The sequence below is a fragment of the Macrobrachium rosenbergii genome, chromosome 9 (assembly GCF_040412425.1).
Source record: "Macrobrachium rosenbergii isolate ZJJX-2024 chromosome 9, ASM4041242v1, whole genome shotgun sequence".
Lineage (NCBI taxonomy): Eukaryota > Metazoa > Arthropoda > Malacostraca > Decapoda > Palaemonidae > Macrobrachium > Macrobrachium rosenbergii.
In genome coordinates this window covers 32,410,601-32,424,972 of record NC_089749.1, presented here as the reverse complement: position 1 = coordinate 32,424,972, position 14,372 = coordinate 32,410,601, and the positions used below count along the sequence as shown (strand labels likewise).

The 14,372-nt window shown below is 36.4% G+C and overlaps 1 protein-coding gene across 1 annotated transcript in view; it reads right to left on the bottom strand.

Moving 5' to 3' along the window:
• LOC136841683 (visual pigment-like receptor peropsin) overlaps window positions 1–14,372 on the bottom strand; it is a 754,051-nt gene that overhangs the window by 693,293 nt on the left and 46,386 nt on the right. Inside the window, exon 2 of the mRNA XM_067108876.1 lies at window positions 10,744–10,816. The gene's annotated coding sequence lies outside the window, so the exon portion shown is untranslated. The remainder of the gene's footprint in view (window positions 1–10,743; window positions 10,817–14,372) is intronic.

Below are 14,372 nucleotides of genomic sequence, written 5' to 3'. Positions count from 1 at the left end.
GGACAATACATGATCAGAGCAATGCAATCTTATACATGACGCAACTGCCATAAGGTTTTTACTCTCAAAAGGGCATACGTGATCAGAGCCATGCATATAACATTTCGAAATCACTTGTCCTCTTCTTGTATAAGACAAAGCTTTTACAGAAATCTTAACATGATCAAAACTGGCTAATTATGATTGGCATGTTTTTAAAAACAAAACGAAAAATTTTTTCATTTTGGTTTTAAAAACATGCCTGTCATAATTAGCAATTGTTATTCCCAACCTGTCAGTGCTTTATCTTAACTGGTGACAGATGGCACATCTGGTCTAAAACTCAAATCTCTCTCTCCTGCTACTACGCTATTATCACGAAAGATTTTAATTCTAAATTATGCTGTTAAGTTTTCTAAATCACTAACTCTTTTGAGATCTGACATTACACTACATACGATATTTCAACAATCACTATCACTACACATAATACATGATAAATATAAGAGTAAATATATCAAAACTGTGGGATGACATACATATTACAAGGCAACATCATGAAAACATATATATATATATATATATATATATATATATATATATATATATATATATATATATATATATATATATATATATATATATATACATACATACCATATATATAATATATATGTGTGTATATATATAACTGTATATATATTTAATAGATATTATATATCATAAATATTTATATTGTATATACAAATACCTGAGTATGTGATAGCTTGCAATCAATTTTACATAAGATACTTTTAGTTTCATATATCATGCCACAAATACATACATACACATATATACATAACTACTGGTCTGGTATAAAAGTGGCTTTGAGAAAGGAGTGTGTTATGTCTCTATGGCTGTTTATTATCCTTATATGTATGGAGTGATGTCAGAAGTCAGAGAAAAGAAATCACGCACAGGTGCAAAGGTGTGCTATAAGAAAATAATGTCATGAATTGAGTGTGGAATCTTTGATTAGGATTAATGAAAATTAACTAAAAAAAGTTAAGTATATCTTAGTTTTACCAGACCACTGAGCTGATTAACAGCTCTCCTAGGGCTGGCCCGAAGGATTAGACTTATTTTACGTGGCTAAGAACCAATGTTACTTTAGCAACGGGACCTACAGCTTATTGTGGAATCCGAACCACATTATAGCGAGAAATGAATTTCTATCGCCAGAAATAAATTCCTCTAACTCTTCATCAGCCGGCGGCGGGAATTGAACTCCGGCTGCACATACAGGTGAAAATCTAGTACTTGCAAGAATAAAAGTAAAAAATCGAGTTTTCTGTACAGCGTATGATGCTGTATGAAACTTTCAGCCAAGGCCCATGAAACTTTTAGCAGCAGCCCATGAAACTTTCAGCCACGGGCAGGTGGTAGCCTGTGTTGTTGGTACCTACAGTGGTGCCAGACGTACGATTATTGTTAACTTTAACCTTAAATAAAATAAATAAAAACTACTGAGGCTAGAGGGCTGCAATTTGGTATGTTTGATGATTGGAGGGTGGATGATCAACATATCAATTTGCAGCCCTCTAGCCTCAGTAGCTTTTAAGATCTGAGGCGGACAGACATAGTGCATACGGACAGAGAAAGCCTTCTCAATAGTTTTCTTCTACATAAAACTAAACAAGTAAAAAATACGCGAAGTTCCTTCAGTGCAATCGAGTTTTCTGTACATCGATAATCAAGGCCACCAAAAATAGATGTATCTTTCGGTAGTCTCAGTATAATGCTGTATGAGCCAAGGCCCATGAAAATTTAACTACGGCCCGGTGGTGGCCTGGCCTATATCGTTGTCAGAAGCACAATTATGGTTAACTTTAACCTCAAATAAAATAAAAAAAACTACTGAGGCTAGAGGGCTGTAATTTGGTATGTTTGATGATTGGAGGGTGGATGATCAACATACCAATTTACAGCCCTCTAGCCTCAATAGTTTTTAAGATCTGAGAGTGGACAGAAAAAGTGCAGACAGAAAAAGGTGCGGAGGGACAAAGCTGGCACAATAGTTTTCTTTTCAGAAAACTAAAACTGAGAGTAAATGTGAGTTAGAGCAAGGCTATGAGGATACGTGAAAACCATGAAGATGGACAAAGGATGTTGACAATATTTTGGATGGTGGATGAACACAAGCAGTGGATTTTTACATGTATTTGGAAGCAAATACATCAGATGACTGAAGAATGTGAGAAGAAGTGAATCACAACAAAGGCGAATCATGGAAGGTAGCACCGTTTGCGGAAAAGATTGGGTGAGTAGCGGGAGAAGAAGATGGATTTATGTAGGAGTGGTGAAAAGGTTAGCGTTAGTGAAAAGAAAATACAAAATACAGCGTTTTGTAATGTTTTGGGTGACAAGTTGGTGAAGTGTATATTTCGGAAATGTTACAAGGGAAGAGGAGAGGACAGGCTAGAAAACAGGTAGATGTAATGGAAGAAGAATTACAGGTCTTATAAAGAAAGGGTCTTAATATTCAGGAAGCATAAGAGTGCGTGATAAATGAAAGTGACTAGTGGAAAGTGTAAAGGGTTCGATGCACAGCTGATGTACCTTCAGTTCAGGTTTACGAAATGGATGATGTGGAAGGCCTCTGTACACAGGGTTCATCCCCGATTCAGTAACACACACACACACACACACACACATATATATATATATATATATATATATATATATATATATATATATATATATATATATATGTGTGTGTGTGTGTGTGTACTATATAGATATACATAATCTGGTTATACCGTCTTCATATAAAATCACTGTTTTCGAAGGGACATATGCTGTAAAAATTGTTTCTAATCATCAAAGTACAGATACCTCTAATACCCACCTGAATACGGAAAGTCCCACAATATTTCACTGAGGCCTTCTTTATTCGTAGATATTAAACCATAAACATAATTTCTTTAGTGAAAATAAGTGTGCACAAGATAGGAGTATACTAAACAATGAAAGATTGACTATTGCCATTACATCAGTGATATAAGTAACCTCATTCAAAAATGAACAAAGAAATATTAACATCTAATTGAACTTAATAAAAAAAATCATAGACCATGAAAATGATTCAAAATATGAAGTCTGTATTCCAAATGCTCCCCCATGACTCACTGACAATAGGTGAACACATTCAAAGGGGCACAGACGTGGGAAAAAGACTACGAGTTTTGCACGTCAAAAAAGGCATCTTTATCGACCACTGACATCAAAATCAACTCGAAAGGAAATCAAAGATTACCTTGAGGCAGTAGCTAACACGTAAGGATAATAAACTATTTCCACATACATGCGAAGGTCTCCTCTAGATAACTCGTAGCAGTGCTGGGCTCTGCAGCCATTTTCTCCGTATATGAATTCACTTTTTAACGAAATCAGTTTCCAAATCACAATTTACCTCCCATTATCTAGCTGGTACACAGATGTTTGCGCACTAATGGATGTATGACAATATCAAAAGCCTTCGAGAATAAGGAAATGTTTACCTTCGATTGGGGTTAATGTTAAATAAACAATTTATCCCTTAACTCAATTTTCATGGCAGCATATCCATAACAAGTTCAAATAACCATTCAGTGACAACATTACCAACCGTCTGACTTCTGAAACGAAAAGCATAAAAACAAACATTTGGATAAGCGCTCTTGTTTTTCTGTGACTGGCTTTATGAATATGATTTTTCTGAAAATTACGCAGTTTTGATGGCCATATCTCATCGATCTTTTGTGTTCGTCTTGTGTTTGAAACTACTTTTGTGAGTAATAATCGCAATGATTTCCCAGTCTTTACTAGGAATAATATATAAATACACATCTTTGGTTGTAATACAAGAAAAACTTATGTCTATTCACGCTGCCTTTAAACACGTAAGTTGTTGATCTTTGCATAATTAACATACCGAGTTGATATTACGGTCTGGAGAAATGATGGCCTTGATCTCGACGTCGTAAAGAAACTATTTACAAACACAGTAGAAAAGAAAAATTCAGCGCATGAAATTATTGCAGGGCAGGGGTCCTCAGCCGCGTCTTGCCGCCCGCCCCTTCCCGTTTCCTTTTTAATTTTGCCTTAAGCAAACTAAAGGCCCTGTCCCAAGGACGATTTTTTCGGTATCTTGAAACTCTCCGCACCACCAGTGATAACACCAATTAGTGTTCGTGTTGTCGCACGGGCCGAATCGTTTCTGCCGTAAACAGGAATTTTCCTTACTTCAAGAAGTATTCATTGTACTTTTGCCCAAGCAATATACTTAATACCATCCATTTCACAAATAAATTTACAATGTTTCCTCAGTTCGGCTTCAAAAGATAGTAGCTTAGAATGTTCTAGGCTAAGCCTTTGCTAAACTTCGAAATGACTGTTTTACAGCAGTAATTAAATTATTGATACGTTCCAAGAGTGTAAAGTGCATTTTCATTAGTTGGAATGAATTGGATTCTTCCCGCGCATCTCAACGAACCAGAAAATACCTGAAATCTGAGTTTTCCCATGAAATACCCATCAAGAATAACCAGCCGTGAAAAATGGCGAATGAATGTTCGTTTCCTGTTTACATCAATATGGAATGTAAACAAAGTCCCCTTCGTTTTGTTTCCACGTTGAAAAGGGAACAAATTGAATGGAAATAAACATACGGTCAAAAATGAAAGATATCGAAGAAACTGGTGTGGCACGAGAAAGTATTATATCTCACCAAGGAATGGGGAATAAATTGACCATAAAGTAAAATTCGGATATGACAATGAACATTTGTCTCCCACTTTGTAAGGAAATGCCTTTAATACTAAACTTATGTATATATAATTGCATTCCTTGATTCGTGCCCTTTAACCTTGTCTTTTATGCATATAAGACACAATGAGTAAAAACAATTATCTGTAGATTATATAAAGAATCGGAATGCTTAATAAACAAAAGTCTATTCAAGCGCGACATCATGAAGGTGAAGACGAAATCATGAGAAAAAAATATTATCAGTCACAAAAGATTTAATTTCTTCCTAAATGAATAACGAAGGCAAGCGAATGAGATTCACTCATAAATGTATCGAACAAACGTGCCTAATAGGCATCCTTCTTTTAAACGTCTGGATCTTGTTTCATAATGAAAAGAAAAAATCTATTCCCTTTCCAGTGAAGTTCTCGGCAACTTCAACAAGTACAACTTTCCTTCTCTCTTCCGTCCAATTGAAAAAGCCACTTATCCTTCAAACTACTGCACAATTCCTTAACTTTTACTGTGTTGCGAGTTTTAGAAACTTGACCCTGCCTTCACTTTCTCAAACACGTTGAATCCAACTCTCCCTTCGGATTCCAGGATGGTTTCCGAGAGTTGGGACCTTTTGTCTACCTGGTGCCTGGTCATTTCTGCAAGACTTGGAAGGTGTCTTTCGTTACTTCACGAAGTTTTCAGTGCCTAGCAAAAGGCCTCGTTAGTCAAACTTCCTGAATGGGACTTGACTTCCGGGCTTTATCTCATTTCCTGTTAACGGAGCAACATCTCCCTTTCCCATTTCTAGGGGTGTTACCGTCTGTCATTTGCATCCCATCTCAGAAATCTCCTGTTCTTCTGTCAAGTGTGGCTGGGAGCACATAAATCGGGATCAAATTCAGCGCCCAGGCACAGTTTCTGTCTATTTTTCTGCCTACTTCCCTACCCAATTCTTTTATTGTGCTTGATGACGAAGCAATTAAAACTCGATTCTGTCAATATCCGAATGTTTAGGTTATTTAAGCTTCTCTCCGAATATTCACTATATTACACACTTGTAAGGCTGCTTCCAAAAGATTTTTAGTGTTTTCTTAAGACATCAGATTTTACTTCATCCCAGTCACTTGAACTTAAAACATCTGTCCGTTTGGAATTCAGGTACTACTTCCTTTGCTTCCCTCCCAAACAGGGTTAAACCATAAGCAATCTTACCTTTCCTTTGTATACTTGGCTATCTTCTCTATAGGTAACTCTCATGTATCTGACAGGGAAAGGTTAAGGAAAAACTGTAGCCCCTTATGACACCCACCAAGCCAACGCTTCCCACGTTTAATCTCTGGAAAATCAGAAACCGTTATTTCACGATTCGATGCGTTTCTTCCCTTCCACTGGCAAGCTTTAAAACATTCTCCCTGCAGCCTGTTGCCCTGGTTCCCCTACTCTTTCGACTTCCTAGGGTCGTGGTTAAGCTCCACAATTCCTCCCGCTTCCTCACAGGCCCCTTTCACCAAGGCCATCCAGTGACAATTCTCGGCTTTTAGTTTTGATAAAAGCTAAAGACCGGGTTGTATTTTCCCGAAATCACACTAATGTGCAATTCAGGTTTGCTATTACGTCATATGACGCCACGTCAAGCTTGGAATGACAAATATCACCACCATTTCAGTGTGAGAGGCAAAGATACTATGTTCTGTGCCCGCACTGCATGATTGTGGCACCCTAACAATATTTGGTGAAATCAGATAAAATTAGGCCACCAGTGAACTACGAAAGATTTTCTCATTTTTATATTGTTTCGGGGAGAGGGGTGGGTGGGCTTATTATAATATCATATAGATTAATCAATACTCAAGAAGTATATTTTCTCAAAGATGTTTTATTTGTTTCAAGACATTCACAAATGTACCGTGCACACTCGAATAAAGATAGGTTTGAAGGCATACTTTTTATGATAACAAACAGTAGCAAACCTACACAGATTTGAAGGCATACGTTTTATGATAACAAACAGTAGCCAACCTACACACAAGAAATCTGTACCTGACATTAGTCACACTTCGGAGAGGTCTATTAGCCTCCATTTGATATTCGTCCAGGACCATTACTGGAAGCTACCAGCAAGCCATCTCACTGTCGGTATAATATTAAAAAAAAAAAAAATTCGTTAAACTAAAGTGCCTTATGTTAACCTCTTCAAAACAAGTAAAGATAATAATGGAAGACGTGATAAAGCGTCAAAATGGCAGCTGTACCACCATCACTGCCACTACATCGCCACCATCTCGACCACCACCCATATTGCATGACAACCACCGAACGACGAGAGAGAGAGAGAGAGAGAGAGAGAGAGAGAGAGAGAGAGAGAAGACAGATTATCTGTTAAAACCAATGATCAATGCTTTGTTAGGTTTAGTTTTATGAAGAGACCTAAGTTTCATAATAAGAATAAAAAAAAATGTAACCTAAAACAAGTTTTGTCTCAGAGATTGTTATTGGTTATTTACTGACAGTGATCGTTGCACTGATTTAGCTATCATCATCACTTACTGTATATTCCACTATATTCGTATTAATAAAGTAAAACATTTCGTATTAATAATGTAAAACATATTTAATAAGCATAAACCTACAATATCAGTAACATGTACGTTGTGCACGTGAGAAGGGAAGGGACGTTTCATAAGATTTCCAGAACCATGTGTACCGAAAGCACCTCCCAGATGAGAAGGCCATGAAAAAAACACAATAAAACAAGTAAAAAATGCGCCGAACTTTCTTCGGCGCAATTGAGCTTTCTGTACAGCGTATAATACTGTATGAAACTCTCACCCACGGCTCATGAAACTCTCAGCAGCGGCCCATGAAACTTTCAGCCAGGGCCAGGTGGTAGCCTGTGTTGTTGGCACCTACAGCGGTGCCAGGCGCACGATCATAGCTAACTTTAACCTTAAATAAAATAAAAACTACTGAGGCTAGAGGGCTACAATCTGTTATGTCTGATGATTGGAGGGTGGATGATCAACATACCAATTTGCAGCCCTCTAGCCTCAGTAGTTTTTAAGATCTGAGGGCGGAAAGACAAAGAGCCATCTCAATAGTTTTCTTTTACACAAAACTAAAAAGACGTCACTCCCGTAAATACCGGTCAGTTCATCATGACAAATAACTCGGCATCCCTACGGACAGATTTGAAGAAAAGAAGCGTCATATTCCATACTCAGTCACAACTATGAACACCGGAGAAGACCAGAAAGAGAAGAACTGATTAAGGCTGCGAAAATCATAGATACTTCGCCAGACCCAACACCTGTGCTTGTTCGATCCTTGCATATCGTAAAAAAAAAATAAATAAATAAACAGCGAAAATACTGTAAACAAAACCGAATTTCTCCCGACGATCATACCGGGAAATGTTGGAAACCAGTCGGTACCAAATGCCATGGAGACTGAGGACAACGTACGGCCATTCCACCACCTAAAAAGGCCTCCACCCCCGGTGTAACAGCAAACAACAAAAGAAGGAACGCAGAAAATCGGAAGACATCAACAATAACGAAAGAGAGCGCGATAGAGAAAGAAGCAACAAATAGCCAACAGGTGCCAAACACCAACGAAAGAGAAAAAGAAATAAAATGAATTACCAAGGTGGTTAGATTTAAACCTAACCTCCTCGTGAGTACCCAGTCCCACACCGAAGAGAGCCATTACACCGATCACACCGAATGGGGAACACCTCCCAACCTCCTTGATCAATACAAATAAGAATGTCCCAGCGTTGTTACGATGCCGCAAAAACATGCAGCATCGCAACTGACCCGTGACAATCCGACCTGCTCAGCCTTCCACTAATTTTAAACTTGCTCCCCTGCTATGCAAATAGCTGTACGTCTTTGTCTTCTATTCGTGGAGTAACGTCTGCCACATAACAGAAGAGAACCGGAATTATGACAAAAAGCAAGAAAGAATAGTGGAAGAGGTCTGCATCAGAGAAGAGCAGAAATCATGTGTTACCACAGGGTAGACACCAGTAGCCTGGACCCCACCAATCCCCTAATGAAACCTGCTGAAGCAGGGGAAACAAATAACACATATAACCAGAAAAGGAATGAAAAAGAAAGCAACTGGGCGATATAACATACATAAGGAAATCATGCAGCACCTCGAAAACATCATGTTGGAAAATTCAGTGAACTAACAAATAAAAAGATTGGTATCTGAATACTTAAAATCAGGAATAATAAAATTCCTAGGCAAACCGTGGAAGGATTTCAAGCAGGTAATAACAGGTAATAAACTACAGGCCAATAACACTTCTGGAACTCCTCGGAAAGTTGCAGAAACAGTCACTGAAAAAAAGGATTGGTGAAATTTCTCCAGAAAAACAACCTGGCTGCCAGAAATCGATAGGACTTCTCCAACATGTACTAAGAGATCATAGCTATGACTATTTGTCACAGATGCACACAGTCACAGATGCAAGTGCGTATGTATATATATATATATATATATATATATATATATATATATATATATATATATATATATATATATATATATATATAGATAGAGAGAGAGAGAGAGAGAGAGAGAGAGAGAGAGAGAGAGAGAGAGAGAGAGATGTTGTCGTGTTTCTAGAAAACTTCAATTTAAGGAGGAACAGGATAGCCAGAAGACGTGGTAAGACTGCAGACATTATTATTTCTTAGAATATAACAGGCATAGCCGAGCTTTCGGGAATACATGACTTTTCCCATCATCAGGGTCACTTACCTATAGAATGACATAAAAAATAAAGAGAAACAGTAAGAAAACTATACTGACTAACTAGATCTAAAACTATTAAAACAGTTATAACTGACAAAACTTTAAAATACGTAATAATATAAAGTAAAAAAGGAACACAAAAACCTAAGTTAACTGCAAATCAAAACTGACAAAGAAGCAATGACTAAGTAATAAGAGGTTACGCACTACACAGAAATCGTCAAATTAAATAACTGAGCAGATAGATACTGAGAGAGAAAAAACATGAATATTCAAAATAATAATAATGATAACGTGGTACAAAATACCGGAGAACCTTCTATTCATGTCGTAGTGAAATGACAACTGGGCGAGTTAGAAGACTGCGAATGGAATAGGGTAAAATGGTGTGGAGAAAACAAACAAACAAACAAACTATGGTTTGGCTATTGAGTGTTTATATATACATACAGGTATGTATATATATATATATATATATATATATATATATATATATATATATATATATATATATATATAATATATATATATAAAGCAATAATAAAACCCGTTTTAAAAGTGCTTTTATTCTACGATGGTTTAAACAACAAACAGTCGCTGTGACGATATTTATAACAAATATAAATTTCACAAAACCTTCATGAAAATGACATTTCCAGAACAACGGTAAACCAACCAAAACCAAACCATACAGAGTTTGGGCCTCTGTCAATAACTGATCACCAAAGTTTTCGTTAAATTAATTCTAAAGTATTTTTTTAAGTACCCCTAAATAAGTAAAAAAAAAAAAAGCCGCAATATGAGGCTAATTAGAAAGGCAAGACAGCAGTCTCTGCTGTTTTTTTATAATGCTACACCTACTGTACGATAAACCAATGATGGAGGGAGTTTCTAGGGACTCAGGGCCATTCCATACGCCTGAATAACATCTCATCAGAAGTCGAGCCGCGGTAACAAATACGTGCATCAATGACTATAATTTAGTTGAATAAAAGGGGTCACTTGATTTCCCACAGTCTCCCTACATACTGGTGTAAGGAAATAAGTATCTCTATAGTGATAAATTATTCTGCCTTGAAGCAACGCCTCAGCATATTACAATTACCAAATATCCTACGTGAACTGAATGACCTAGTGAAAATGGACTACCTACGATGACCAAGACCAAAGAATTACTGGAACGACCACTTTCATGATGGGCCGTTCTAAAGACTGAGTTCGATGGTTTCCTACCTTTGAGTGACAGTGGCCGCCATCCCCGCTCTCTCCGCCTGTACATTCCTGTGCTCCTGGAAAACGAAAAATTCTACATTACCGACTCTGGAAGGAAAAGGTATTAAAATTAGGAGAAAAAAGCAACTGCAAACATACGGTGGACACTTGTCGAAAGTGGAAAATGTGTAATTATAAGAATTTCTTAGTCCAAATCCAATACTAATGTTTATACTGTATTTTCAATACCTAATTAATAAGAGATACTCCTTATAGCATTCGTGGAAAAGTATGTCTCTTGATGGAGATGAGAAAATAACAGAAAGAAATATCATACACTCAAACCAGTGCAAGCATGTACATGTACATACATACATACATACATACATACATATATATATATATATATATATATATATATATATATATATATATATATATATATATATATATATATATATATATATATGTGTGTGTGTATATATATATATATATATATATATATATATATATATATATATATATATATATATATATATATATATATATATATATATATATATATATATATATATAACTGAATCACGAAAATATGGAACGTGATGAATATATAAATAAAGATAAAATCACAAGGAAACGGAAACATTGGAGTGCTGCGAGGCCTTTCGACACTAGTCCTTTACTTAGCAGACTGAAGAAATATAAAAGTATGTTACAAAGAAAGCTCATATAAATGACAGATGGGGATTATAAAGTAAACATATGTACCTGGAATCCAACACAATTGACGAATTAGTAGAACTGCCAAAACAGGATTAAATATTTAAGAGGTTTTTACAAAGGATTAGGATCAACCGTTCAGGAGCAGGGACAGCACAATTAAAAGATTATACAGGTTCGTGACTGACCACCTAAAAATTTTTAGTACAACACAATAATTCTCTTTTTTTTTTGTAAACAATAATAACTTTTTTGCAAGATGAACATTTTTACAAATAAAATAAAAAAATTATATTAAACATACGGATATATAGAAATATATATCAAGTAGCTACCTTGTAATTAAGTCAGTGATTTTATCTTTTAGGTCATTCTTGAACATTTTGCTAATACAGGGGTCCAAATAATACATGCCAGGGCTAAGATTAAAATTACAACTGGAAGTAAGCTGGATAATAGCAGACTCAATAGATTTCTTGAAGAGAAATCTTTCGATCTAACAATCACTGAACTTTCAGTCCAATTTATCCTGTGAGAGTGTTCACTTAAATGAATGAATATAGCATTGGATGCTTGTCCAGTTTTGACTGAATACTTATGTTGCTTAATACGTACATCTAAATCTTTGCTTGATTGGTCAATATAAAAAGAGGGGCAATCCAAACATGCAGGCTGGATGGAAAAATTGGAGAAAGATATCACGTGTCTTGTACAACCGCAGAATCAACATAAAGGTTAAAGGAAGAGTGTATAAGACAGTAGTGAGACCAGCTTTGATGTATGGAGCAGAAACATGGCCGGTAAAGAGAGTGCAAGAGAAGAAATTGGATGCAGTAGAGATGAAAATGCTCAGGTGGATGAACTAATAAAGTCGCAGAACTATCAAAGAAGGCCCAGGAAAGAGACTGCAGTGGTATGGCCATGTGATGAGAAGGGATGAGGCATATGTAGGGAGGAGAGTGATGCAGATGGCGGTGCCTAATGAGAAAGGGAGAGGAAGACCACAGCGAAGGTGGATGGATGTAGATAGAGAAGATCTGAGAGACAAACAATTGTCAGAGGACGATGTGTTTGACCGAGCCAGGAGAGAGAGAGAGAGAGAGAGAGACTTTTTAATGAAACCTAGCTCATCTCGATCGGGCAAAAAGAAAACAAGAAAGAGGAGGCAGAGGGAAGAGGGGCAGGGACTAAAGCTACGTTCACACAGGGCATTTTTAACCGCACAGTGGGATACGCGTGGTCAATTGTTCAATGTTAGCTTATGGAATCTTCACACGTAACCACGGCGTATCACGGTGGTTTCCAATACGCTGCAGTAGCGAGATTCCCCTCACCAACGCGCGATTGCCGGGCGTATCGAGATACATACAAGTCAATGACATCGTTCACACACAGCGGTGAACCACACTTTTTGAAGACAGCAGGTGCCATCATTGGCTGTGTGTCAGCCAATAAGAAAAGAGATTGTGCGTTACCATAGCAACCCTAGCCACCACGCCTGGTCCCCGTGATCACAGTCATACACAATATTGCATCGCTGTCACTGTCAACTGTTAACTATGGAGAGAGATCATTCTGACACTGGATGTCACAAAAAAGTAGATGTATACATACATATATATATATATATATATATATATATATATATATATATATATATATATATATATATATATATCACCTACTTTTTGTGACTATATATATATATATATATATATATATATATATATATATATATATATATATATATATATATATATATATATATATATATATATATAAATCATCAATGAAGGGCAGAGGACACACAGATATACAAGCTGACTTTATTCCAACGTTTCGTAATTATCGGATTAATTACATCATCAGGGCTGTTAAAATATGAAAATAAAATTCTTTGTAAAATCATAAAAGCTAAAAATAAAGGCTAAAAGTTATTCATACAAAATTTTCACAAATGTACACAAACGTTAAAATTAGAGAACAAAAGTTTTAACAATCATTACGTTAAAATGAAGGTAACAGAGTATACAGTAAACTAAAATTGAAAACCATCTGTGAAAGGGTTACAGAACAAAGATTAAGGACCGACCTAGAGGAGGGACAGCTTTAAACTAAACATAAACATAAATAGAAAGAACACAAGTCAGGATAAATATAGAGGAGAGGAGGACGTGTGAGTGTTTAACGACGGAACGAGTTGTTTGATGAAAAGTGATTCCAGGATAACAAGGTCTTGAGGGTTGGTGGTATGGCCTAAAATGTGGAAGTCTTTATTATCAATGTGTGTTTTACAAATTTTTGAGTGATTTCTGATGTTGGAATGTTCTGGGTTTGAAATTCTGCTACCTGTACGGAAGCTTACGCCACGATGAGAATCGATACGCACCTTAAGGAGTCTACTGGTGGATCCCACATATGTCCCTGTTTGACATTCAGGGCAAGTATATTTGTAAATGATACCAGATGACATATAAGGTGATAACCGATCTTTGGTTTTAAAGAGTGAACCAATGGTGAAAGGGTTCTTAGGGATTAAAGTGACATCAATGGCATAAAATGATCCTGAATAATTTGAGTGAACTTTTTTGTGGAACTTGGGATCATGAGTAAATGGAAAGCTTGCGTAAAATTTCATTTTTGGACGGTTAAAACTGCTGGTTTTGTAATGGAATGTTTGTTAAGTAATTTATGTAATTTCCTATACACCAGCTTTGCAGGAAACAGTTATTATTAAAAAGTCAATTAAAAAGAAATTTCCTTATGAAAAAGGCTCCAGTTCGACGTAAGGACGAGTGCCCTGTGGAGAAGGGTAGAAACAGAGTTGGATTTAAAATTATCGAAGCAAGAGCTATAAAAGTTGGTACCAAGTCCAGTAAAAGTCTTCTTTCTAAAAACCGTGGTATTAAAACTGTCGTGTTCTCTAAAAC